This window comes from Streptopelia decaocto (genome assembly GCF_964273445.1).
Source record: "Streptopelia decaocto genome assembly, chromosome: 21".
NCBI classification, from domain to species: Eukaryota; Metazoa; Chordata; class Aves; order Columbiformes; family Columbidae; genus Streptopelia; species Streptopelia decaocto.
The window spans coordinates 7,277,500-7,300,990 of NC_138676.1; the positions used below are offsets into that span (position 1 = coordinate 7,277,500).

General features: G+C 54.2%; 2 pseudogenes across 2 annotated transcripts; one reads left to right on the forward strand and one right to left on the reverse strand.

Annotated features, from left to right (window-relative positions):
- Positions 1-1,014: 1,014 nt before the first annotated feature.
- On the reverse strand, positions 1,015-1,930 carry LOC309448741 (olfactory receptor 14J1-like; annotated as a pseudogene). The gene has a single exon. The product of its transcript is annotated as an olfactory receptor 14J1-like (transcript).
- Positions 1,931-15,526: 13,596 nt separating this feature from the next.
- Positions 15,527-18,948, forward strand: LOC309448742 (olfactory receptor 14J1-like; annotated as a pseudogene). The gene is made up of 2 exons: positions 15,527-16,356; positions 18,835-18,948. The product of its transcript is annotated as an olfactory receptor 14J1-like (transcript).
- Positions 18,949-23,491: the final 4,543 nt, after the last annotated feature.

The window sequence follows — 23,491 nt, forward strand, 5'->3', positions numbered from 1 at the left end:
CTTAGTGGGAAGGGGGGAGAGGAAGGGACTGAAGAAGGAAGGGGGAGGAGAGGGCGCTAACACCCACATCTGCCACAGTTGCCATCCCGCAATCCAAACCTCAACACCTGTATAAAGCAAACATGGACTGCTGAACTACTCATTCAATGTCCCTCTGTGGAGGGAAGAACAACCTCTGTGGGTGGAAGGCCAGTGCTGGAAATGATGGTTGTGAGGGGCCAGTCCATGGTGATTGACCTGAGGCTCCTTCCATGGGGTGTCCAGTGCACAGGGGCACAGCCCAGCCCCTGCTCTGCTGGTCCTGCAGGTCTCTGGCAGGAGCCTGGCTGGGAGAGGACACTGCTGTGTGCCAGCCCTGCACACACACACACTGTTCAGCTGTACTCTGGTGTTTCATCTGTGGGTGACTTTTGTAGGAATATGCTTGAAACTTTGCAAGAAGATACAAACCATCATGTACTGCCCATAGGAGATCACCTTTCTATCTGGAAAGGCAGTTGTGAGGCCAGCTCTGTCACAGCAGTGCCCATTGCCTGTCCCTGCCTGCGCCCACAGGACTGACACACAGCAGGACGGTGACCAAGCTGCCAGAGCACTCAGGCCTTGCACCAACACCAGGGATGAGAAGGAGAGTGTGGAGTGGAACCAGAACAGCTCTGGAAGAACAAGCGCTGCTGCTCCCTGGCAGGGCTGCCAGGATGGACTCTTTTCCCCTCCTCCCATCACAGGAACTGTCCCTGCAACTCCAAAAGGCCTTGCAGGAAGGATATAGTGAGAATCAAGTCGTACAGGACCCTTTACTTTGTTTAAATACACACAGATCATGGCTCCTCATTTACATAACCAGGGGTTATAAAAGAAAAACAGAAAGTGATTTAGAAAGGGGATGACAACATTATCAGAATAAAAAATGCCAACAAGAACAGAAAATACAGATGACAAGCTGGACCTGTAACAAGTTACATTACAACTGCTATGTAGAAGCAGATGAGCAGTTTATTGCTTCAGAAAACACTAAGATATGAGTTTCCACAGAGCATCCTTGAGCTCCTGGTTCCTCATGCTGTAGATGAGGGGGTTCACTGCTGGAGGCACCACCGAGTACAGAACAGACACCACCAGGTCCAGCCATGGGGAGGAGATGGAGGGGGGCTTCAGGTGGGCAAACATGACAGTGCTGACAAACAGGGAGACCACGGCCAGGTGAGGGAGGCAGGTGGAAAAGGCTTTGTGCCGTCCCTGCTCATGAGGGGATCCTCAGCACGGCCCTCAAGATCTGCACATAGGACACCACAATGAACACAAAACAACCAAAACCGATTAACAAACTAAACACAATAAGCCCAAGTTCCCTGAGGTAGGAGTGTGAGCAGGAGAGCCTGAGGATCTGGGGGATTTCACAGAAGAACTGGCCCAGGGCATTGCCCTTGCACAGGGGCAGTGAAAATGTATTGGCCGTGTGCAGCAGAAAATAGAGAAACCCAGTGGCCCAGGCAGCTGCTGCCATGTGGACACAAGCTCTGCTGCCCAGGAGGGTCCCGTAGTGCAGGGGTTTGCAGATGGCAACGTAGCGGTCGTAGGACATGACGGTGAGAAGTGAATGTTCTGCTGTAGCACAGGATAAGAAAAAAAAGAGCTGTGCAGCACATCCTGAGTATGAGATGGCCCTGGTGTCCCAGAGGGAATTGGCCATGGATTTGGGGACAATGGTGGAGATGCAGCCCAGGTCGAGGAGGGCGAGGTTGAGCAGGAAGAAGTACATGGGGGTGTGGAGGTGCTGGTCCCAGGCTATGGTGGTGATGATGAGGCCGTTGCCCAGGAGGGCAGCCAGGTAGATGCCCAGGAAGAGCCAGAAGTGCAAGAGCTGCAGCTCCCGTGTGTCTGTGAACGGCAGGAGGAGGAACTGGGTGATGGAGCTGCTGTTGGACATTTGCTTTACCTGAACATGGGGCACTGTCATGAGAAAAAAAAGACAGTGTGAACCCAGGGAAGTGTTCTCTGACCAAAATCAAACGAACTCCCATGGACCCTCCCCTGTCACACATAGACACCCTTTTGATTTTCTAGGAGAATATTCTTCAGCACTGTGGCTGCAGCCCTGCTTGGGGCTGGAAAATGTGCAACCAAGAGCAGGGCCTGTGCCCATGGGCCATCGATAAGTCAGCCCAGCTGGGCAGAAGTGGGGCCATGGGAATGGTGGGGACTGTCCTGGTTCTGCTGACACAGAAGGGCTGCCAGCACTTGCTTTCCCAGTGATAGGGAACAGAGATGGTGAAGGCAGTTTAAGAGTTCCAGGTTTTTTTACACCTCCCCCCATATTCACTGCAGAGTGTTGTTGGGTGTCAGAAACCCTCAGCATTTCTGCTGCACTCAGGGAGAACAGAGCGAGTCCTGCGAGACCAGAGGGTGCCTGTGGGTCAGTGCAGAGTGAGGGCAGTTGCTCTGTTCCTCTGTCCTGCTCCAGCTGCCCTGGGCTGGCACCTTTCTGAGATGGGGGTTGATCACACTCCCATGTTACCCTGAAAAGCCACCAGGAGGTGGCTTTTCTCTGCTGAGAACAGAGGGACCCACCTCATACCATGACAGGTCTCACCCTTTCCCAAGGTCTCAGCACGCAACGTTCAGCCCAGGACACACACAGCTCATTCCCCAGCCCCACAGACTGCATTGCCCACAGCCCACAGGTCAGAGCAAAGCTGGGACACGTGTGCCCATGGACACACCTGCAGGAAAGGACCCACAAGATCAGGCTGGGACTCTGCAGCTGAAACTGCCATCCCCAGAGAGCCTGACAGCAAGAACAAGATCCCAACAGCAGTGACCCAGAGCAGGGGAGCAAGAAGGAAAATGCAGTGAGGGTGGGTGTGAGAGAGGCCAGGGCAGAGTCAGCCGGGCACTCAGACAGCGTCACCCTTCCCCAGCTGTGCAGCCACCTCCCAGACACCAACACTGCCGGGCAGCTGCTCTCAGCCCCTGTGCTCTGCAGAGGAACTGGAGCTCTGGCTGCACAGGAGCTGCTTCATGCCTTGGAGCCCCCGGCCCTGAGGGCAGAGGCTTTGCTGGGTGGGACAGGAGGCCAGGGGGCTGCTCACAGGAGGGATCTGCACTGCAGGGGGTCACAGGGACTTTTCTCTCTCCTCCCTCCCATAACAATTCCGGGTTTGGTTTCCTCTCATTTCTGATAATTTCCCTGCTGCCTGGAGATTCTCCCCTGGGAGGTGTTTCCCTGTCCATGTCTGTTCCCTGTCAGTGCTCACAGACCATCCCACCCTCTGTGCCCTCCCCCTGGCCCTACAGATCCTGCCTGTTCACAGGGCACTGCCTGGGGGCATCTTCCTGTCTGCAGGCTGGAAAACAGGACAGGTCAGATTAAGTGTAAGGTGTCCAGCAAAGGTGATGCTGGTTCTACATAGGCAGAGGAGAGGCAAGGCATGCCAGGATTCTCTTGAAGATCTACTGAAGTTCATGTGTCTCAAGTATTTGTTTAAAATTAAAACCTGCCTAATCACCACCCATTCCCCAAAGTAAGAGACTGAAAACACAGACTCAGAGAGGTTCCTTATCTTTGTAGTACTCTTTGTCTTCTTCTTCTCCTAGAAAGCTCCTCTTGTCAATATTCTGGAATGAGCTGGAGCTGTGAGCAGCCCCGACCCACGGAGAACCCAGCAGCAGAAGGACCCTGCCCTGCCGGGGGTCGCTCCTTCCCCCCACAGCTTCTCCCCTCAGTGTGCTGGGATCTCCCGGGCAGGCTGAACGCTGACCCTGGCAGGCAGCAGAGTCCCTGCCCGGCACAGCCCTGGGGTGCAGGGACCCTGCTCTGCAGGACAGCCCTGGGCACCCATCCTCCCACAGCCACCCTGGGCAGAACACAGCATTCACGTCTTGTCACTGAGAGTGCAGAAGGCAACCCCTGCTCTGCATCTCATCCTCCCCTCTGATCAGAGAATCTCTGAGAGCTGTACTTACATCTCTCGCAGGCTCTGCAATGTGACAGCTTTCTGAGATCCTACCATGATTTGCAGATGTAATGTCCTGCAGCCACAGGCTTCATATCTGAGAGGATTTCATTTCCAGTGACCTCTCAGCATCCTCCCAGCCCAGACTGCGTTTCCCTCTCTGTGCCTGGCTGCTGTGCCCTCGGTGCTGCAGGCAGAGCCCTCAGCCCTGCTGCGTGTGCAGAGGAGCTGCTCCTGGGCAGAGCTGTCTCTCTGCAGCGCTGCCGCTGCCATGAGCTCCCTGTGTCCCAGGAGCCCAGCCCAGCTCAGCAGCACAGGAGCAGCCCATGATGTCCCTTTCTCAGTCCCCTCGGGGCTTTTCCAGGTGTCCCTGGGGCTCCAGGGGCACATCCTTTAAGACAACCTAAAGTAATCAGTAATGTTGTTAGTTGTGTCTGCTCTACAGAGACACTTCTTGCCAGCGTTGTATTCTTGCTAGTAAAAAATAAACTGGTATGAGAATATTCCAGGTGTGGTCTCCTCAGGGCAGAGGAGAGGGGCAGGAGAACCTCTCTGAGCTACTGACCACCCCCTTCTAACCCACCCCAGGTCCCATTGGCTTCCTGGCCACAAGGGCCCAGTGCTGGCTCATGGTCACCCTGCTGTGCCCAGGACCCCCAGGTCCCTTTCCCCTACACTGCTCTCCAACAGGTTCTTCCCCAACTTATACTGGAACCTGGGGTTCTTCTTGCGCAGATGTAATAAAGTACACTTGCCCTTGTTCTATTTCATTAAATGTTTCCCTGCCCAGCTCTCCAGCCTGTCCAGGTCTCTGATGGCAGCACAGCTTCCAGTGTCACCCACTCCTCCCAGCTTGGTGTCACCAGCAAACTTGCTGACAGTCACTCTATTTCCTCATCCAAGTCACTGATGAATTTATTGAATAGTACCAGCCCCAGCACTGCCCCCTGAGGCACTGCACTGGATACAGGATCAACTGACTCTGCCCCATTGACCACGACTCTCTGGCTTCTTCCCTTCAGCCAGTTCACAGTCACCTCACTCCCTGCTCACCCAGACTCCCCCAGTTTAGCTGTGAGGATGCTGTGGGAGACTGTGTCCAAGGCTTTACTGAAGTCAAGGTAGACCACATCCACTGTTTTGTCATCATGTATCCACCTCCTTATGTCTTCATAAAAGTCAATGAGGTTGGTCAAGCACGACTTCCACTTAGTGAAGCCATGTTGACTACCCCTAATGACCCTCTTATCCCTGATATGCCTTGAGACGGCACCAAGGAGAAGTTGTTCCATCACTTTCCCAGGGAGGGAGGTGAGGCTGACCGGTCTAGAGTTCCCCGGGTCCTCCTTCTTGCCCTTTTTGAAGACTGCAGTGACATTTGCTTTCCTCCAGCCCTCAGGCACCTCTCCCATTTGCCACAACTTAGCAAAGATGATGGAGAGCAGCCCAGCAATGACCTCAGCCAGCTCCCTCAGCACCCGCGGGTGCATCCCATCCGGACCCATGGATTTATGGATTTACCTTCAAGCAGCCTTGCCCACGGGATGTCCCCCAGCAATTGCCTGAAGAGGCCCAAGTTGGCCCTGCTGAAATCCAGGGTTGCAATTCTGCTTGCTATCCTTCTCCTGCCACACGGGATCCTGAACTTCACCATCTCATGGTCGCTGCAGCCAAGGCAGCCCTTAGTCTTTACCGCCTCAACCAGCGCCTCCCACGAACCCCTCCAGTGCTCCCAGTAACCCCCACTAACCCCTCGAGTGCTCCCACTAATGCTCCCACTAACCCCTCCAGTGCTCCAAGTAACCCCTCCAGTGCTCCCAGCAATGCTCCCACTAACCCCTCCAGTGCCCCCAGTAACCCCCACTAACCCCTCCAGTGCACCCACTAACCCTCCAGTGCTCCCAGTAACCCCCATTAAGCACTCCAGTGCTCCCAGTAACCCTCCCACTAACCACTCCAGTACTCCCAGTAACCCCTCCAGTGCTCCCAGTAATGCTCCCACTTACCCCTCCATTGCTCCCAGTAACCCTTCCAGTGCTGGGGTTAGCACTGGAGGGGTTAGTGAGAGTTACTGGGAGCACTGGAGGGGTTAGTCGGACCATTACTGGGAGCACTTGAGGGGTGAGTGAGGGTTACTGGGAGCACTGGAGGTGTTACTGGGAGGGATACTTGGAGCACTGGAGGGATTAGTGAGGGTTACTGAGAGCACTGGAGTGTTACTGGGAGCACTGGAGGGGTTAGTGGGAGCATTACTGGGAGCACTGGAAGGGTTAGTGGGGGTTACTGGGGGCACTGGATGGGTCAGTGGGAACATTACTGGGAGCACTGGAGGGGCTAGTGTGAGGGTTACTGGGAGCACTGGAGGTTTACTGGGAGCACTGGAGGGGCTAGTGTGAGGGTTACTGGGAGCACTGGAGGTTTACTGGGAACACTGGAGGGGTTAATGGGAGCATTACTGGGAGTGCAGTATGTGCTAGAGGGTTTAATGGGAGCACAGAAAGTTACTGGGTGCACTGGAGGTGTTAGTGCGAGCGTTACTGGGAGCAATGGAGCGGTTAGTGGGGGTTACTGCGGGTACTCGAGGGCTGACTGGGAGCATTACTGGGAGCACTGGAGGGGTTAGTGGGGGTTACTGGGAGCACTGGAGGGGTTAATGGGAGCATTACTGCAGTACTGGAGGGGTTACTGGGAGCACTGGAGGGGTTAGTGGGGGTTACTAGGAGCACTGGAGGTTTACTGCGAGCACTGGAGGGGTTAGTGGGAACATCACTGGGAGCACTGGATCGCTTAGTGGGGGTTACTGGGGTCACTGGAGGGGGGGGGAGGAACATTACTGGGAATACTGGAGGGGTTACTGGGAGCACTGGAGAGGTTAGTGAGGGTTACTGGGAGCACTGGAAGGGTTAGGGGGGGGTTACATGGAGCACTGGAGGGGTTACTAGGAGCATTACTGCAAGTATAGGAGGGGTTACTGGGAGCACTGGACAGGTAAGTGGGACCATTACTGGGAGCACTGGAGGGGTTAGTGGGAGTATTACTGGGAGTACTGGATGGGTCAGTGGGACGGTTACTGGGAGCACTGGGGGGGTAGTGGGGATTACTGGGAGCACTTGAGGAGTTAGTGGGGGTTACTGGGGGTACAGGATGGGTCAGTGGGAGGGTTAATGGGAACACTGGAGGGGTTAGTGGGGGTTACTGGGAGTACTGGATGGGTTAGTGGGAGCAATACTGGAAGTACTGGACGGGTTAATGGGAGCACTGGAGGGGTTAGTGGGAGCATTACACGGAGCACTGGAGGGGATAGTGGGGTTTATTGGGAGCACTGGAGGGGTTAGTTGGAGCATTACTGGGAGTACTGGAGGGGTTAGTGGGGGTTACTTGGAGCACTGGAGGGGTTAGTGGGAGCATTACTGGGAGCACTGGAGAGGTTAGTGGGGCTTACTGGGTGTACTGGATGGTGACTGGGAGCACTGGAAGGGTGAGTGGGAGCATAACTGGGGGCACTGGAGGGGTTAGTCAGGGTTACTTGGAGCACTGGAGGGGTTAGTGGGAGTATTACTGGGAGCACTGGAGGGGTTAGTGGGAGCTACTTGGAGCACTGGAGGGGGTAGTGGGGGCTAATGGGAGTACAGGAGCGGTGAGTGGGAGCATTACTGGGAGCACTGGAATGGTTACTGGGAGCAGTGCAGGGGTTAGTGGGAGCATTACTGGGAGCACTTGAGGGGTTACGGGGTCACTGGATGGTTTAGAAGGGGTTACTGGGGGCACTGCAGGGTTACTGTGAGCACTGGACGGGTTAGTGGGAGCATTACTAGGAGCACTGGAAGGGTTAGCGGGGGTTACTGGGGGTACTGAAGGGGTGAGTGTGAGCATTACTGGGACTACTGGGGGGGTTACTGGGGGTCACTGGGAGCACTGGAGGCATTACTGGGAGCACTGGAGGGGTTGCTTGGAGGGTTACTGGGAGCACTGGAGGGGTTAGTGGGGGTTACTTGGAGCACTGGAGGGGCTAGTGGGGGCTACTGGGGGTACTGGAGGGGTGAGTAGGAGCATTACTGGGAGCACTGGAAGGGTTACTGGGAGCAGTGGAGGGGTTAGTGGGAGCATTAGTGGGAGCACTGGAGGGGTTAGTGGGGTTACTGGAAGCACTGGAGGGATTAGTGCGTGTTACTGAGGGCACTGGAGGGGTGAGTGCGAGCATTACTGGGAACACTGGAGGGGTTAGTGGGAGGGTTATTGGGAGCACTGGAGGGGTTAGTGGGGGTAGCTGGGAGCACTGGAGGGTTAGTGGGAGCACTGGAGGTTTAAGTGGGAGAATTACTGGGAGCACTGCGGGGTTAGTGGGGGTTTCTGGGGGCACTGAAGGGGTGAGTGGGAGCATTACTGGGAACACTGGTGGAGTTACTGGGAGCACTGGAGGGGCTAGTTTGAGGGTTACTGGGAGCACTTGAGGGGTTATTGGGGGTTACTGGGAACACTGGAGGGTTACTGGGAGCACTGGAGGGGTTAGTGGGATCATTACTGGAAGCACTGGAGGGGTTAATGTTTGTTACTGGGGGCACTGGAGGGATGAGTTGGAGCACTGGAGGGGTTAGTGGGAGGGTTACTGGGACCACTGGAGTGATTAGTGGGCGTTACTGGGAGCACTGGAGGGTTAATCGTTGCATTGGAGGGGTTAGTGGGGGTTACTGGGGGCACTGGAGGGGTGAGTGGGAGCATTACTGGGAGCAGTGGAGAGGTTAGAGGGGGTTATTGGGAGTACTGGAGGGGTTAGTGGGTCCATTACTGGGAGCACTGGAGGGTTAATCGTTGCATTGGAGGGGTTAGCGGGGGCTACTGGGGTACTGAAGGGGTGAGTGGGAGCATTATTTAGAGCACCGGAGGGTTTAGGGAGGGTTTCTGGGAGCACTGGAAGGTTACTGGGAGCACTGGAGGGGTTAGTGGGAGGATTATTGGGAGCAATGGAGGGGTTAGTGGGGGTTACTAGGAGCACTGGAGGGTTAGTAGGAGCACTGGAGGTTTAAGTGGGACAATTACTGGGAGCACTGGAGGAGTTAGTGGGGGTTACTGGAGGCACTGGAGGGGTGTGTGGGAGCATTACTGGGAACACTGGAGGAGTTACTGGTAGCACTGGAGGGGCTAGTGTGAGGGTTACTGGGAGTACTGGAGGGTCCGGTGGGAGGGTTACTGGGAGCACTTGAGGGGTTATTGGGGGTTACTGGGAGCACTGGAGGGGTTAGTGGGTGTAACTGGGAGCACTGAAGGCGTTACTGGGAGCACTGGAGGGGTTACTTGGAGGGTTACTGGGAGCACTGGAGGGGTTAGTGGGAGTATTATTGTGAGCACTGGAGGGGTTAGTGGGGTTACTGGAAGCACTGGAGGGATTAGTGGGAGTTACTGGGAGCACTGGAGGGTTAGTGGGAGCACTGGAGTTTTAAGTGGAAGAATTACTGGGAGCACTGGAGGGGTTAGTGGGGGTTACTGGAGGCACTCAAGGGGTGAGTCGGGGCATTACTGGGAACACTGGAGGAGTTACTGCGAGCATTGGAGGGTCTAGTGTGAGGGTTACTGGGAGCACTGGAAAGGTTAGTGGGGGTTACTGGAAGCACTGGAGGGTTACTGGGAGCAGTAGAGGGGCTAGTGGGAGCATTACTGGGAGCAATGGAGGGGTTAGGGGGGGTTACTTGGAGCACCGGAGGGGTTAGTGGGGACTACTGGGGGTAATGGAGGGGTGACTGGGAGCATTACTGGGAGTTCTGGAAGGGTTACTGGAAGCACTGGAGGGGTTAGTGGGAGCATTAGTGGGAGCACTTCAGGGGTTACTGTGAGCAGTGGATGGTTTAGTGGGGGTTACTGGGAGCACTGGAGGGTTACTGGGAACACTGGACGGGTTAGTGGGATCATTACTGGGAGCACTGGAGGGGTTAGTGGTGGTTACTGTGGGTACTGGAGGGGTGAGTGTGAGCATTCCTTGGAGTACTTGAGGGGTTAGTGGGTGTTACTGGGTGCACTGGAGGTTTTACTGGGAGCACTGGACGGGTTAGTGGGGGATAATGGGGGTACTGGAGGGGTTAGTGGGAGCATTACTGGGAGCACTGGAGGGGTTAGTGGGAGCATTACTGGGAGCACTGGAGGGGTTAGTGGAGGTTACTTGGAGCACGGGAGGAGTTAGTGGGAACATTACTGGGAGCACTGGAGGGTGACTGGGAGCACTGGAGGGGTTAGTGGGAGCATAACTAGGGGCACTGAAGGGGTTAGTCAGGGTTACGTGGAGCACTGGAGGGGTTAGTGGGAGGGTTATTGGGAGCAATGGAGGGGTTAGTGGGGGTTACTGGGAGCACTGGATGGTTACTGGGAGCACTGGAGGTTTAAGTGGGAGAATTACTGGGAGCACTGGAGGGGTTAGTGGGGGTTACTGGGGCACTGCAGGGGTGATTAGGAACATTACTGGGAACACTGGAGGGTTACTGGGAGCACTGGAGGGGTTAGTGGGAGCATAACTGGGAGCAGTGGAGGGGTTAATGGGGGTTACTGGGGGCACTGGAGGGGTTAGTGGGGGTTACTGGGGGCACTGGAGGGGTGAGTAGGAGCATTACTGGGAGCACTGGAGGGGTTACTTGGAGCACTGGAGGGGTTAGTGGGAGCATAACTGGGAGCAGTGGAGGGGTTAATGGGGGTTACTGGGGGCACTGGAGGGGTTAGTGGGGGTTACTGGGGGCACTGGAGGGGTGAGTAGGAGCATTACTGGGAGCACTGGAGGGGTTAATGGGGGTTACTGGGGGCACTGTATTGGTGAGTGGGAGCATTACTGGGAGGACTTCAGGGGTTCCTGGGAGAGCTGAATGGTTTAGTGGGGGATACAGGGAGCACTGAAGTGTTACTGGGAGCACTGGATGGCTTAGTGGGAGTATTACTGGGAGCACTGGAGGGGTTAGTGGAGTTTACTGGGGGTACTGGAGGGGTGAGTGGGGGCATTACTGGGAGCAGTGGAGGGGTTAGTGGGAGGGTTACTGGGAGCACTGGAGTGCTTAATGGGGGTTACTGGGAGCACTGGAGGGTTAGTGGGTGCAGTGGAGGGGTTAGCGGGGAATACTGGGGTACTGGAGGGGTGAGTGGGAGCATTACTGGGAGCACTGGAAGGGTTACTGGGAGCAATGGAGGGGTAAGTGGGAGCATTACTGGGAGCACTGGAGGGGTTACTGGGAGTACTGGAGTGGTTAGTGGGAGGGTTACTGGGAGCACTGGAGTGCTTAATGGGGGTTACTGGGAGCACTGGAGGGTTAGTGGGTGCACTGGAGGGGTTAGTGGGGGTTACTGGGGGCACTGGAGGGGTTAGTGGGAGCATTGCTGGGAGCACTGGAGGGGTTACTGGGAGTACTGGAGGGTTTAGTGGGGGTTTCTGGGAGCACTGGACGGTTACTGGGAGCACTGGAGGGGTTAGTGTGAGCATTAGTGGGAGCACTGGAGGGGTTAGTGGGGGTTACTGGGAGCACTGGAGGGGTTCGTGGGACCATTACAGGGAGTACTGGAGGGATCAGTGGGAGGGTTACTGGGAGCACTGGCAGCATTAGGGTGATACTGCTGTGGGGTCCATCACAACCCACCAGCTCAGGGTGAGGACGTTGCCGAGGCCTCTCCAGCAGCTGAGAGCGGCCTCAGTCACAGGCCCTGCTTGTCGTGGAGGTTTGAACTGCCCTGATGTTTCTGGAAGGACGACTCAGCCAGACACAGTCCAGGAATTTCAGCAAGTGCATCCATGGGAACTTCCTGATGCAAAGAGTGGAGGAGCCGACCAGGAGAGAAGCTGCTGCACCTCATCCTCACTAACAAGGAGGGGCTGGTTGAGGTGGTAAAGGTGGAGGGCTGCCCTGGTTGCAGCGACCATGAGATGGTGGAGTTCAGGATCTCGCGTGACAGGAGCAGGATAGCGAGCAGAATTGCAACCCTGGATTTCAGCAGGGCCAACTTGGGCCTCTTCAGGCAATTGCTGGGGGGCATCCCGTGGGCAAGGCTGCTTGAAGGTAAATCCATAAATCCATGGGTCCGGATGGGATGCACCCGCGGGTGCTGAGGGAGCTGGCTGAGGTCATTGCTGGGCTGCTCTCCATCATCTTTGCTAAGTTGTGGCAAATGGGAGAGGTGCCTGAGGGCTGGAGGAAAGCAAATGTCACTGCAGTCTTCAAAAAGGGCAAGAAGGAGGACCCGGGGAACTCTAGACCGGTCAGCCTCACCTCCCTCCCTGGGAAAGTGATGGAACAACTTCTCCTTGGTGCCGTCTCAAGGCATATCAGGGATAAGAGGGTCATTAGGGGTAGTCAACATGGCTTCACTAAGTGGAAGTCGTGCTTGACCAACCTCATTGACTTTTATGAAGACATAAGGAGGTGGATACATGATGACAAAACAGTGGATGTGGTCTACCTTGACTTCAGTAAAGCCTTGGACACAGTCTCCCACAGCATCCTCACAGCTAAACTGGGGGAGTCTGGGTGAGCGGGGAGTGAGGTGACTGTGAACTGGCTGAAGGGAAGAAGCCAGAGAGTCGTGGTCAATGGGACAGAGTCAGTTGATCCTGTATCCAGTGCAGAGCCTCAGGGGGCAGTGCTGGGACCGGTGTTATTCAATATATTCATCAGTGACTTGATGAGGGAATAGAGTGACTGGCAGCAAGTTTGCTGGTGACACCAAGCTGGGAGGAGTGGGTGACACTGGAAGCTGTGCTGCCATCAGAGACCTGGACAGGCTGGAGAGCTGGGCAGGGAAACATTTAATGAAATAGAACAAGGGCAAGTGTAGAGTATTACAACTGGGCAAGAAGAACCCCAGGTTCCAGTATAAGTTGGGGAAGGACCAGTTGGAGAGCAGTGTAGGGGAAAGGGACCTGGGGGTCCTGGGCACAGCAGGGTGACCATGAGCCAGCACTGGGCCCTTGTGGCCAGGAAGCCAATGGGACCTGGGGTGGGTTAGAAGGGGGTGGTCAGTAGCTTAGAGAGGTTCTCCTGCCCCTCTCCTCTGCCCTGGGGAGACCACACCTGGAATATTCTCATACCACTTTATTTTTTACTAGCAAGAATACAATGCTGGCAAGAAGTGTCTCTGTAGAGCAGACACAACTAACATTACTGATTACTTCAGGTTGTCTCAAAGGATGTGCCCCTGGAGCCCCAGGGACACCTGGAAAAGCCCCGAGGGGACTGAGAAAGGGACATCATGGGCTGCTCCTGTGCTGCTGAGCTGGGCTGGGCTCCTGGGACACAGGGAGCTCATGGCAGCGGCAGCGCTGCAGAGAGACAGCTCTGCCCAGGAGCAGCTCCTCTGCACACGCAGCAGGGCTGAGGGCTCTGCCTGCAGCACCGAGGGCACAGCAGCCAGGCACAGAGAGGGAAACGCAGTCTGGGCTGGGAGGATGCTGAGAGGTCACTGGAAATGAAATCCTCTCAGATATGAAGCCTGTGGCTGCAGGACATTGAACCTGCAAATCATGGTAGGATCTCAGAAAGCTGTCACATTGCAGAGCCTGTGAGAGATGTAAGTACAGCTCTCAGAGGTTCTCTGATCAGAGGGTCAATGTGCTGCAGAGCAGGGGTTGCCTTCTGCACTGTCAGTGACAAGACGTGAATGCTGTGTTCTGCCCAGGGTGGCTGTGGGTGTAAATGTCAATGTGCAGGATGGGTGCCCAGGGCTGTCCTGCAGAGCAGGGTCCCTGCACCCCAGGGCTGTGCCGGGCAGGGACTCTGCCGCCTGCCAGGGTCAGCGTTCAGCCTGCCCGGGAGAGCCCAACAACACTGAGGGGAGAAGCTGTGGGGGGAAGGAGTGACCCCCGGCAGGGCAGGGTCCTTCTGCTGCTGGGTTCTCCGTGGGTCGGGGCTGCTCACAGCTCCAGCTCATTCCAGAATATTGACAAGAGGAACTTTCTAGGAGAAGAAGAAGACGAAGAGTACTACAAAGATAAGGAACCTCCCTGAGTCTGTGTTTTCAGTCTCCTACTCTGGGGAATGGGTGGGGATTAAGGCCGTTCTTAGTTTTAAACAAATACTTGAGACACATGAACTGCCTTAGGTCTTCAAGAGAATCCTGGCATGCCTTGCCTCTCCTCTGCCTATGCAGAACCAGCATCACCTTTGCTGGACACCTTACACTTAGTCTGACCTGTCCTGTTTTCCAGCCTGCAGACAGGAAGATGCCCCCAGGCAGTGCCCTGTGAACAGGCAGGATCTGTAGGGCCAGGGGGAGGGCACAGAGGGTGGGATGGTCTGTGAGCACTGACAGGGAACAGACATGGACAGGGAAACACCTCCCAGGGGGAGCATCCTCAGGCAGCAGGGAAATGATCAGAAATGAGAGGAAACCAAACCCGGAATGGTTATGGGAGGGAGAAGAGAGAAAAGTCCCTGTGACCCCCTGCAGGTCAGATCCCTCCTGTGAGCAGCCCCCTGGCCTCCTGTCCCACCCAGCAAAGCCTCTGCCCTCAGGGCCGGGGGCTCCAAGGCATGAAGCAGCTCCTGTGCAGCCAGAGCTCCAGTTCCTCTGCAGAGCACAGGGGCTGAGAGCAGCTGCCCAGCAGTGTTGGTGTCTGGGAGGTGGCTGCACAGCTGGGGAAGGGTGACGCTGTCTGAGTGCCCGGCTGCCTCTGCCCTGGCCTCTCTCACACCCACCCTCACCGCATTTTCCTTCTTGCTCCCCTGCTCTGGGTCCCTGCTGTTGGGATCTTGTTCTTGCTGTCAGGCTCTCTGGGGATGGCAGTTTCAGCTGCAGAGTCCCAGCCTGATCTTGTGGGTCCTTTCCTGCAGGTGTGTCCATGGGCACACGTGTCCCAGCTTTGCTCTGACCTGTGGGCTGTGGGCAATGCAGTCTGTGGGGCTGGGGAATGAGCCGTGTGTATCCTGGGCTAAACGCGGGGTGCTGAGGCCTTAGGAAAGGGTGAGACGTCATGGTCTGAGGTGGGTCCCTCTGCTCTCAGCAGTGCCTGGTGGCTTTTCAGGGTAACATGGGAGTGTGATCAGCCCCCATCTCAGAAAGGTGCCAGCCCAGGGCAGCTGGAGCAGGACAGAGGGACAGAGCAACTGCCCTCACTCTGCACTGACCCACAGGCACCCTCTGGTCTCGCAGGACTCGCTCTGTTCTCCCTGAGTGCAGCAGAAATTCTGAGGGTTTCTGACACCCAACAACACTCTGCAGTGAATATGGGGGGAGGTGTAAAAAAACCTGGAACTCTTAAACTGCCTTCAACATCTCTGTTCCCTATCACTGGGAAAGCAAGTGCTGGCAGCCCTTCTGTGTCAGCAGAACCAGGACAGTCCCCACCATTCCCATGGCCCCACTTCTGCCCAGCTGGGCTGACTTATCGACGGCCCATGGGCACAGGCCCTGCTCTTGGTTGCACATTTTCCAGCCCCAAACAGGGCTGCAGCCACAGTGCTGAAGAATATTCTCCTAGAAAATCAAAAGGGTGTCTATGTGTGACAGGGGAGGGTCCATGGGAGTTCGTTTGATTTTGGTCAGAGAACACTTCCCTGGGTTCACACTGTCTTTTTTTTCTCATGACAGCGCCCCATGTTCAGGTAAAGCAAATGTCCAACAGCAGCTCCATCACCCAGTTCCTCCTCCTGCCGTTCACAGACACACGGGAGCTGCAGCTCTTGCACTTCTGGCTCTTCCTGGGCATCTACCTGGCTGCCCTCCTGGGCAACGGCCTCATCATCACCACCATAGCCTGGGACCAGCACCTCCACACCCCCATGTACTTCTTCCTGCTCAACCTCGCCCTCCTTGACATGGGCTGCATCTCCACCACTGTCCCCAAGTCCATGGCCAACTCTTTGTGGGATGCCAGGGCCATATCATACTTGGGTTGTGCTGCACAACTCTTTTCATTTGCATTCTTGATAGTAGCAGAATATTCTATGCTCACCATCATGTCGTACGACCGCTACGTTGCCATCTGCAAACCCCTGCACTACGGGACCCTCCTGGGCAGCAGAGCTTGTGTCCACATGGCAGCAGCTGCCTGGGCCACTGGGTTTCTCACTGCTCTGCTGCACACGGCCAATACATTTTCACTGCCCCTGTGCAAGGGCAATGCCCTGGGCCAGTTCTTCTGTGAAATCCCCCAGATCCTCAAGCTCTCCTGCTCACACTCCTACCTCAGGGAAGTCAGGCTTATTGTTTTTAGTGCCTGTTTAATTTCTATGTGTTTAATTTTCATTGTGGTGTCGTATGTGCAGATCTTGAGGGCCGTGCTGAGGATCCCCTCTGAGCAGGACGGCACAAAGCCTTTTCCACCTGCCTCCCTCACCTGGCCGTGGTTTCTCTCTTTGTCAGCACTATCATCTTTGCCCACCTGAAGCCCCTCTCCATTTCCTCCCCAACCCTGGTCCTGGGAATGTCCTTTCTGTACTCGGTGGTGCCTCCAGCAGTGAACCCCCTCATCTACAGCATGAGGAACAGGGAACTCAAGGAGTCTATAAGGAAAGTGCTGACTGTTCGCTTTTCAAAAGCTGTAATGAAGTGACCTCCTGCTTCTGCATGTCACTTGTAATATAACGCATTACTTGTTCAACCTGAGTTCTGTAGCTTTTGTGTTGTTGTTTTTTTGTTGTTGTTGTTGTTTGTTTTTCTCTTTGGTGTTTGTTTTTCTTGCTTATATTAATGCTATCCACAAGCAAAATTATTTGTCTTCTCATGGCTGTGTCCATATCTATCTGTCTGGTGTGTCCCATAGTCTTTGTGTAAATAAGGAGCTGTAGTCTCTGTGTGTATAAATGAAATAAAGGACCCTGCAGTGCCTTGTTTGCCCAGAATCCTCTCTCTGGGATCTCTGGGGCTGCAGGAGCCATGTCTGTGTGCTGAGGGGGAGTGAGCAGGAGCCACCCTGAGCTGGGTCTTCCTCCCACCCCGACCAGCATGAGCCTGTGGACTCACCCCATGGCCCTGGGCACCACAGCCCACTTGCTCTGTGGAGCAGCACCGCCAGGTCAGAGCTGTATGGAGTGTGGGAAGGGGGGCAGGAACGGCTGGCCAGGTCAGCATAGCTCAGGTCTCTTGGGAAAGGGCTCTGTGGGGAGACGGGATGTTCCAGGAGAAGAGTGGGGCACTGTATGTGTGCAGAGAAGACATGGAAAGAGAAACCCTTTGCTGCAGGGGGCAGCTTGGGCCAGGTGGCCCTGGCACTGTGGCCGCAGGACCTTCCTGAGGATCCTCCAGGCCAAATGCCTCATGCTGTGCTGGGGAGCCAGTGTGGACCTGGGTCTGCAAGCTGCCTGTGCTGCAGACCCACTCACCTTGCCGGCTGGATGAACATTCTCACTGTCCTTCATTCTCACTGGTCCCCACTGCTGTGGGACCAGTTCCAGTTCCAGTGTGGCTGCTCTGCCAGGCTCGGCTGGGGAGAGGGCAGGGGGTTGCACAATTCAGGAGGGGGTGGGAGGGCTGAACTGGCAAATGCCCTAGAGAAGAAAATACCAGCGAACGGCTGAAGTGTGTGAGTGTGCAGGGCTGGCACACAGCAGTGTCCTCTCCCAGCCAGGCCTCCTGGGAGAGCCCTGAAGCACCAGCAGAGCAGGGGCTGGTGTGTGCCCATGGTCATGGGACAACCTGGGGAAACTGGCCCAGGACAGTCACCACAGACCAGCCCCTCAAAACCACCTTTTGATACACTGGCCCTTCACCCCAGCTGAGAGAGGTTGTTCATCCCTCAACACAAGGACACTGAATGAGTAAGTCAGAAGCCAATGTTTCCATTGTATGGATGAGATATGAGCATGCATATCATGTACATAAGACGAACCCGACTCAGTAGAAACTCCATCAACTATTCCTGCAGGTTCCATGAGGGCCTGAATGCAGCACTAGGATGTGCTGCCTTGAACAGAGGTCCCCATGTCTATTCCTCATGACGTGGGACATGAGGATGGCCATACTTAGGGATCTGGAGTGGCTGGATCATTGGGGTGAGGCCAGTTGTCTGAGGTTTAACAAGGCCAAGTGCTGGGTCCTTCACTTGGCTCACAACAACTCTATGAACGCTACAGGCTCAGGGAAGAGTGTCTGGAAAGCTGCCTGGTGGAAAGGGATCTGTGGATGTTGACTGACAGTGGCTGAACAGGAGCCAGCGTGTTTCCAGGTGGCCAAAAAGACCAACAGCATCCTGGCTTGTATCAGGAATAGTGTGGCCAGCAGGACTAGAGAAGTGATTGTGCCGCTGTACTCAGCACTGGTGAGGCCACACCTTGAATCCTGTGTTCAGTTGGGGCCGTCATCATAAGAAGAACATTGAAATACTAGATAGAGTGCAGAGGAGGTGACAAAGCTGTTGAGGGGCCGGAGTACAAGTGTGATGAGGAGCTGTTGAGGGAGCTGGGGCTGTTCAGCCTGGAGAACAGAAGGCTGAGAGAAGACCTTATCTCTGTCTACAACTGCCTGAAAGGAGGTTGAACATGGAGGATGTTGGTCTCTTCTCCCAAGTAACAAGTGATAGGACAGGAGGAAATGGCCCCAAATTGCACCGGGGAGGTTTAGATTGGATATTAGGAAAAAATATTTCCTGGAAAGGGTTGTCAGGCATTGGAACAGGCTGCCCAGGGCAGTGGGGGAGTCACCACCGCTGGAGGGGTTTAAAGGTGTTTAGACGAGGTTCTCAGGGACATGGTTTAGTGTGAGAGCTGGGCTATGCTTGGACTCAATGATCCCAAGGCTCTCTTCCTATCAGAGTATTCTGTTATTCTATGATTCTGCCTCAGATGAGAGTCCACAAAGCCAACTCAGATATGGACACCTGGCACAACCCTGACATTTGTGTGTGTGACTCTGGGAACAAACCCCACTGACCCAGTGAGATTCACCTCAGTTACCCTGTGATCCTGGATTGTGTTTTCAAAAGGACAGTGCAATCGAGGAGGTCCTGACATCCGTCAAACCCATCTTCAAGAAAGGCAGGAAGGAGAATGGGGAGAATCACAGCCTGGTCAGCTTGTCTCTGTCCCTGGGAAGGTGATGGGACAAGTCCTCCTGCAGCCATCTGCAGGCACTTGAAGGACAAGAAAGAGACTTGTGAACCAAAATGGGTAGGGGAAAGACAGGCATGTTGTGTGTATGAAATTGTGCCAGGCCTTGGACATGGTCTCCAGTGGTGTCCTTATATCCCGTTTGATGCCATTTGGGCTGAAGAAGTGGATACTTGATGGGAAGTTCACTGAAACATCAAGCCCAAATATAATCTGCGATGCAGTGTCCTCTGTGCAGTTAGTGTGTCATCCCCCAGTGACCAGCATTTGGGCCAAAACTGCTGAAGGTCTTTATTCTCCCTTTTGTGCTGTGATGGAGGTGATGCAAAGCTGAGCGAAGACCTTGAAGAACCTCACTTGGTCACCCTGCTTTAGGAAGGAGAGTGAAGCAAGAAGATGTTCAGGGCTCTCTTCAAACCTGACTTACTCTATGATTAAACGAATCTTTCTCCTGGACATGTTTTTGAATATAAAATATCTGCAGATAAAAAAAAAAAAAAAAGGCAGAAGAGGAGATAGAAATGATGTCAACATAAAAACAACAGTTACTGCAAAGAAAGTTTCTCCACTCAAACATTTAGAGGAAAATACATTTTTTTAATTTGATACAACAAGCCTACTATTATCTGGTCAGGCCCTGGTCTAAGGGGAGGGTGATGGATGGGTTCGGTATTATGAGGTCAGCTGAGTCTCAGACACTCATAATCCAGGCGGAATCATGTGGCTGTGAAGGGGACAGTGAAGTCAGTTCTACGTCTGGAAGGCACAGCCCAGCAGCAGGGACATGTCTGGGAAAGAACCTCTGCCCAAGGGCCCACAGGTCTTACCCAGGAAGAGAGACGGGTTGTCATGTCCATCCCACCTGAGAACATGACGGGACATCGGCAGGGACATGGTCGTGTCTGTCAGAGACGCTGAAAGGCCAGCAGCACTCATGGGATTTAGAAGATCATGGCGAGGTGACTTCTCTCTGGTCAGTAAAAGACCACAAGAAGCCTAATGGGTTAGCTTCCCTGCACGAAGGGCAGTTTATGAGATGGTCGAGCTTTTCTTGATAGTGGGAAGAAGCAGGAAAGAGAAAAAAGAAGTCTACTTGGAAGGTGAGGAATGGATATGAGGAGGAAGAAATGTGACTGGGCAAGAGGTGACCCAGAGGGAGCTGGATCAGCCCATGGTTTGTGTTCCGAAGAGCAGCCAGTGAGGGTGCAGACACAGCAGTGAAGGTGCAGAAATGCTGGGGTGAGAGCAGGTGGGGAAGCGAGATGGGTGTCTGCAGCCTGCAGGGAAAGAGGGGCAGGGGTAGGACCGTGTAGAACAGCCTGTGGTGGAGATGGCAAAGGGCGCTGTAAGGCTGGAAGGGACCCACAGAACCCAGGTCTCTGTCCCCTTGGCCATGGCAGTTGTCTCTGCCACTGAGGCCCAGGAGAAGACGTTGTCCTCATGGCACTGGGGCCTCGTTGCCTCCTTGCAGCCCCATGGGGAAGCTGGAAGTTGTTGTCCCAGGGTTGTCCTTCCCTGGGCCTTGCACACCCACATCCCACGGTCCCAGGAAGAGCCCTGAGCCGTGTGTGAGGGACAGGATCCCCATTCCCATTGCCTGGAGGTCATGGCTTCTCCTTTCTGCTTCCGAACACAAACCAAGGGGTTTCTGAGCATCAGAGCTGAAGAAAAGACTCAAAGGAGACCTCATGGTGGCTACAGCTTCCTCACAAGGGGAAAGGGAAGGGAAGGTACTGATCTGTTCTCTCTGGTGACCAATGAAAGAACCCAAGGGAACGAAAGAAAGATGTACCAGGGGAGGGTCAGTGGGACATGAGGAAAAGGTTCTACACCCAGAGGTGCTGGACACTGAACAGGCTCCCCAGGGAGGTGTCACAGCCCCAACCTGACAGTGTTCAAGAAGAGACTGGACACTGTCCTCAGACACAAGGGGTGACCTGTGGGGTGTCCTGTGCAGGGACAGGAGTTGGATTTGATGATCCTCGTGGGTCCTTCCAACTCAGGACATTCTATGATTCTATGAAATACTAGGTCAGAAGTCCATGTTTTCATTGTACAGATGAGTTGTAAACATTCACATCATGTGCATGTCTAGTGTGTGCATGTGGTGAGATGAACCCAAGGGAACACAAATCCATCAGATGTTCCTTGGGGTGCCATAAAGGTCAGTGGGCAGAGATGGTGTTCAGGGGTCTCTTCCATCCTGTGTTATTGTAGGATTCCATGAATCTTTTCCTTGGAGAGCTCTTTCATGTCAGAATAGACAGAGGAAGATGAAGAAAGAAAAAGAGGCAGAAGCAGAAATGTAAAATGCCCCAGAGTAAATACAGCAGCTCCTCTGAGGAACTTTTCTCCACTCAAACCCTTGATAGGAAATCTATCAGATACATTTGATGAAAGCAGCTTAGTTTGATCTGCTCACACACTGGACCACAAGGAGGGTGATGGTGGGTACGATGTCATGTGGTCACTTATGTCTCAGGAACTCATAGTCCAGTAGGAACCAATGGCTGTGGAGGGGACTGTGAGGTCACTTCTGCCTCTGCAGGGGATTGGCTAACAGCAGGAACAGGGCTGGGAAAGGACTGTGAGGTCACACACATGAGGCGAGCAATTGGGCCCAATCAGCATGGCTTGATGAAAGGCAGGTCCTGCTTGACCACCCTGATCTCCCTCTGTGACAAGGTGACCGGCTGAGCAGATGAGGGAAAGTCTGTCGTGGGGAGTGAATCCGCCACACAGGCTGTGGGTGTTGTGTCCTTAGACTGCAGTAAAGCCTGTGACACCGTATCCCACAGCATCTCCTGGAGAAGCTGCAGCTCATGGCCTGGATGGTGTATCTGCGATGGGAAAAGAACTGGCTGGAGGGCATTTTAGAGCCATTTGTCCCCTTCCTGTTCACATGGGCATCCCATGAATGCATCGCTGCTCTACCCCAGTGTAGACGGGCACAAGGCCTTCTCCTCCTGGACGTCTCACCACTGCCACTGTTTTCTCCAGCAGCCTCATCCTGGACTGTGGGATGCCCAGAACAGCCCTCCCAAGACAATTTGACAAAGCCTTTTTTCTACACCTTTACCACATCCCTGCTCAATCCCCTCATCCACAGCTCAAGGACCAGAAAGGTTGGGTACAAGCAGGACATTGAGAAAAATGGTCAGGAAAGCTTTGAGGTGCACAGAGAGCCCATCAACATGTTGTCAAGCTGCTCTCTCTGAACAAGCCCAGAAGACCAGCACAGCATTTGCTGTGTCCCAGAAACTCGCCTGGAAGGTTGGGATATGGAGAAAAGGTTTGGTCTGAAAAGGGACAGACAGGAGCTGGTGGAACTGGCTGGTGTGACCGTGAGACATCTCTCCAACACCTCAGAAAAGTCCTGGCTCTCAGGGAGGCTGCATGGTCCTCTGAGAAAGAAAATATCAAAAATGACTTATCATGGAATCATAGAATAATTGTGGTTGGAGGAGACATGTAAGATCATCGAGTCTAACCATAACCCAAATCTGGCACTAAAACATGTCCCTAAAAGCCTCATCTATATGTCTTTTAAACACCTTCAGTGATGGGGACTCCACAACCTCACTGGGCAGTCTGCTCCATTGCTTCAAAACCCTTTCCCTGAAGATTTTTTTCCTAATATCCAATCTAAACGTCCCCGTGTGCAACTTGAGGCCATTTCCTCTTGTCCTATCCCTTGCTACTTGGGAGAAGAGACCAACACCCACCATGATAAAACCTCTTTTCAGGTAGTTGTAGACAGCGACAAGGTCTCCCCTCAGCCTCCTGTTCTCCAGGCTGAACAGCCCCAGCTCCCTCAACCGCTCCTCGTCAGACTGGTGCTCCAGACCCTTCACCAGCCTTGTCACCCTCCTCTCATCTCTTTCCAGCACCTCAATGTCTTCCTTGCCATGAGGGGCCTAAAACTGACCCCAGGATTCAAGGTGCAGCCTCACCAGTGCCCAGTACAAAGGGATGATCACTTCTCTAGTCCTGCTAAAGCTCTGATTGAATCAAGGCTTGAACATCTTGGTGTGACCCAGTTGGTAACAGGCTGGACTTCAGACTCCTGATGTCCCTTCAACCTCAGTTCTCTCATGATCCCATTGTGATGTTGGGCTCTGTTTCAGACTGGAGCAGAGCAGGCGATGATGGGGCAGGATCCACCTGTGCTGTAGGTGACCTTCTAAACCAACATCTCAGCCAGTGAACCAGCCAACACCTCAGTGTGACATTCTGGGCAAAGTGTGAGGAGTCCTGGGCAGGGAAGGTTTAGAGGGCATGGGGCGCTATGCAAGTCACAACATGATCTTGGCTTCACGCCTTCAGGCCCATCAGGTGTCAGGTAATGTCAATGAAAATTAAAATAAGAAGAACTGAATACAAAGATACAAAGCAAAGGAAGGTGTCAACACACCTTTCTTTATTTTTCTTTGGTGGGGGTGGGGTCTTTTCTTTGAAAAGGAAAGAGTTTTCCAGAACTGGGAATAGATTTAGGACACAAATGTCTTCAGCTCCAGGGACACAAACACATGG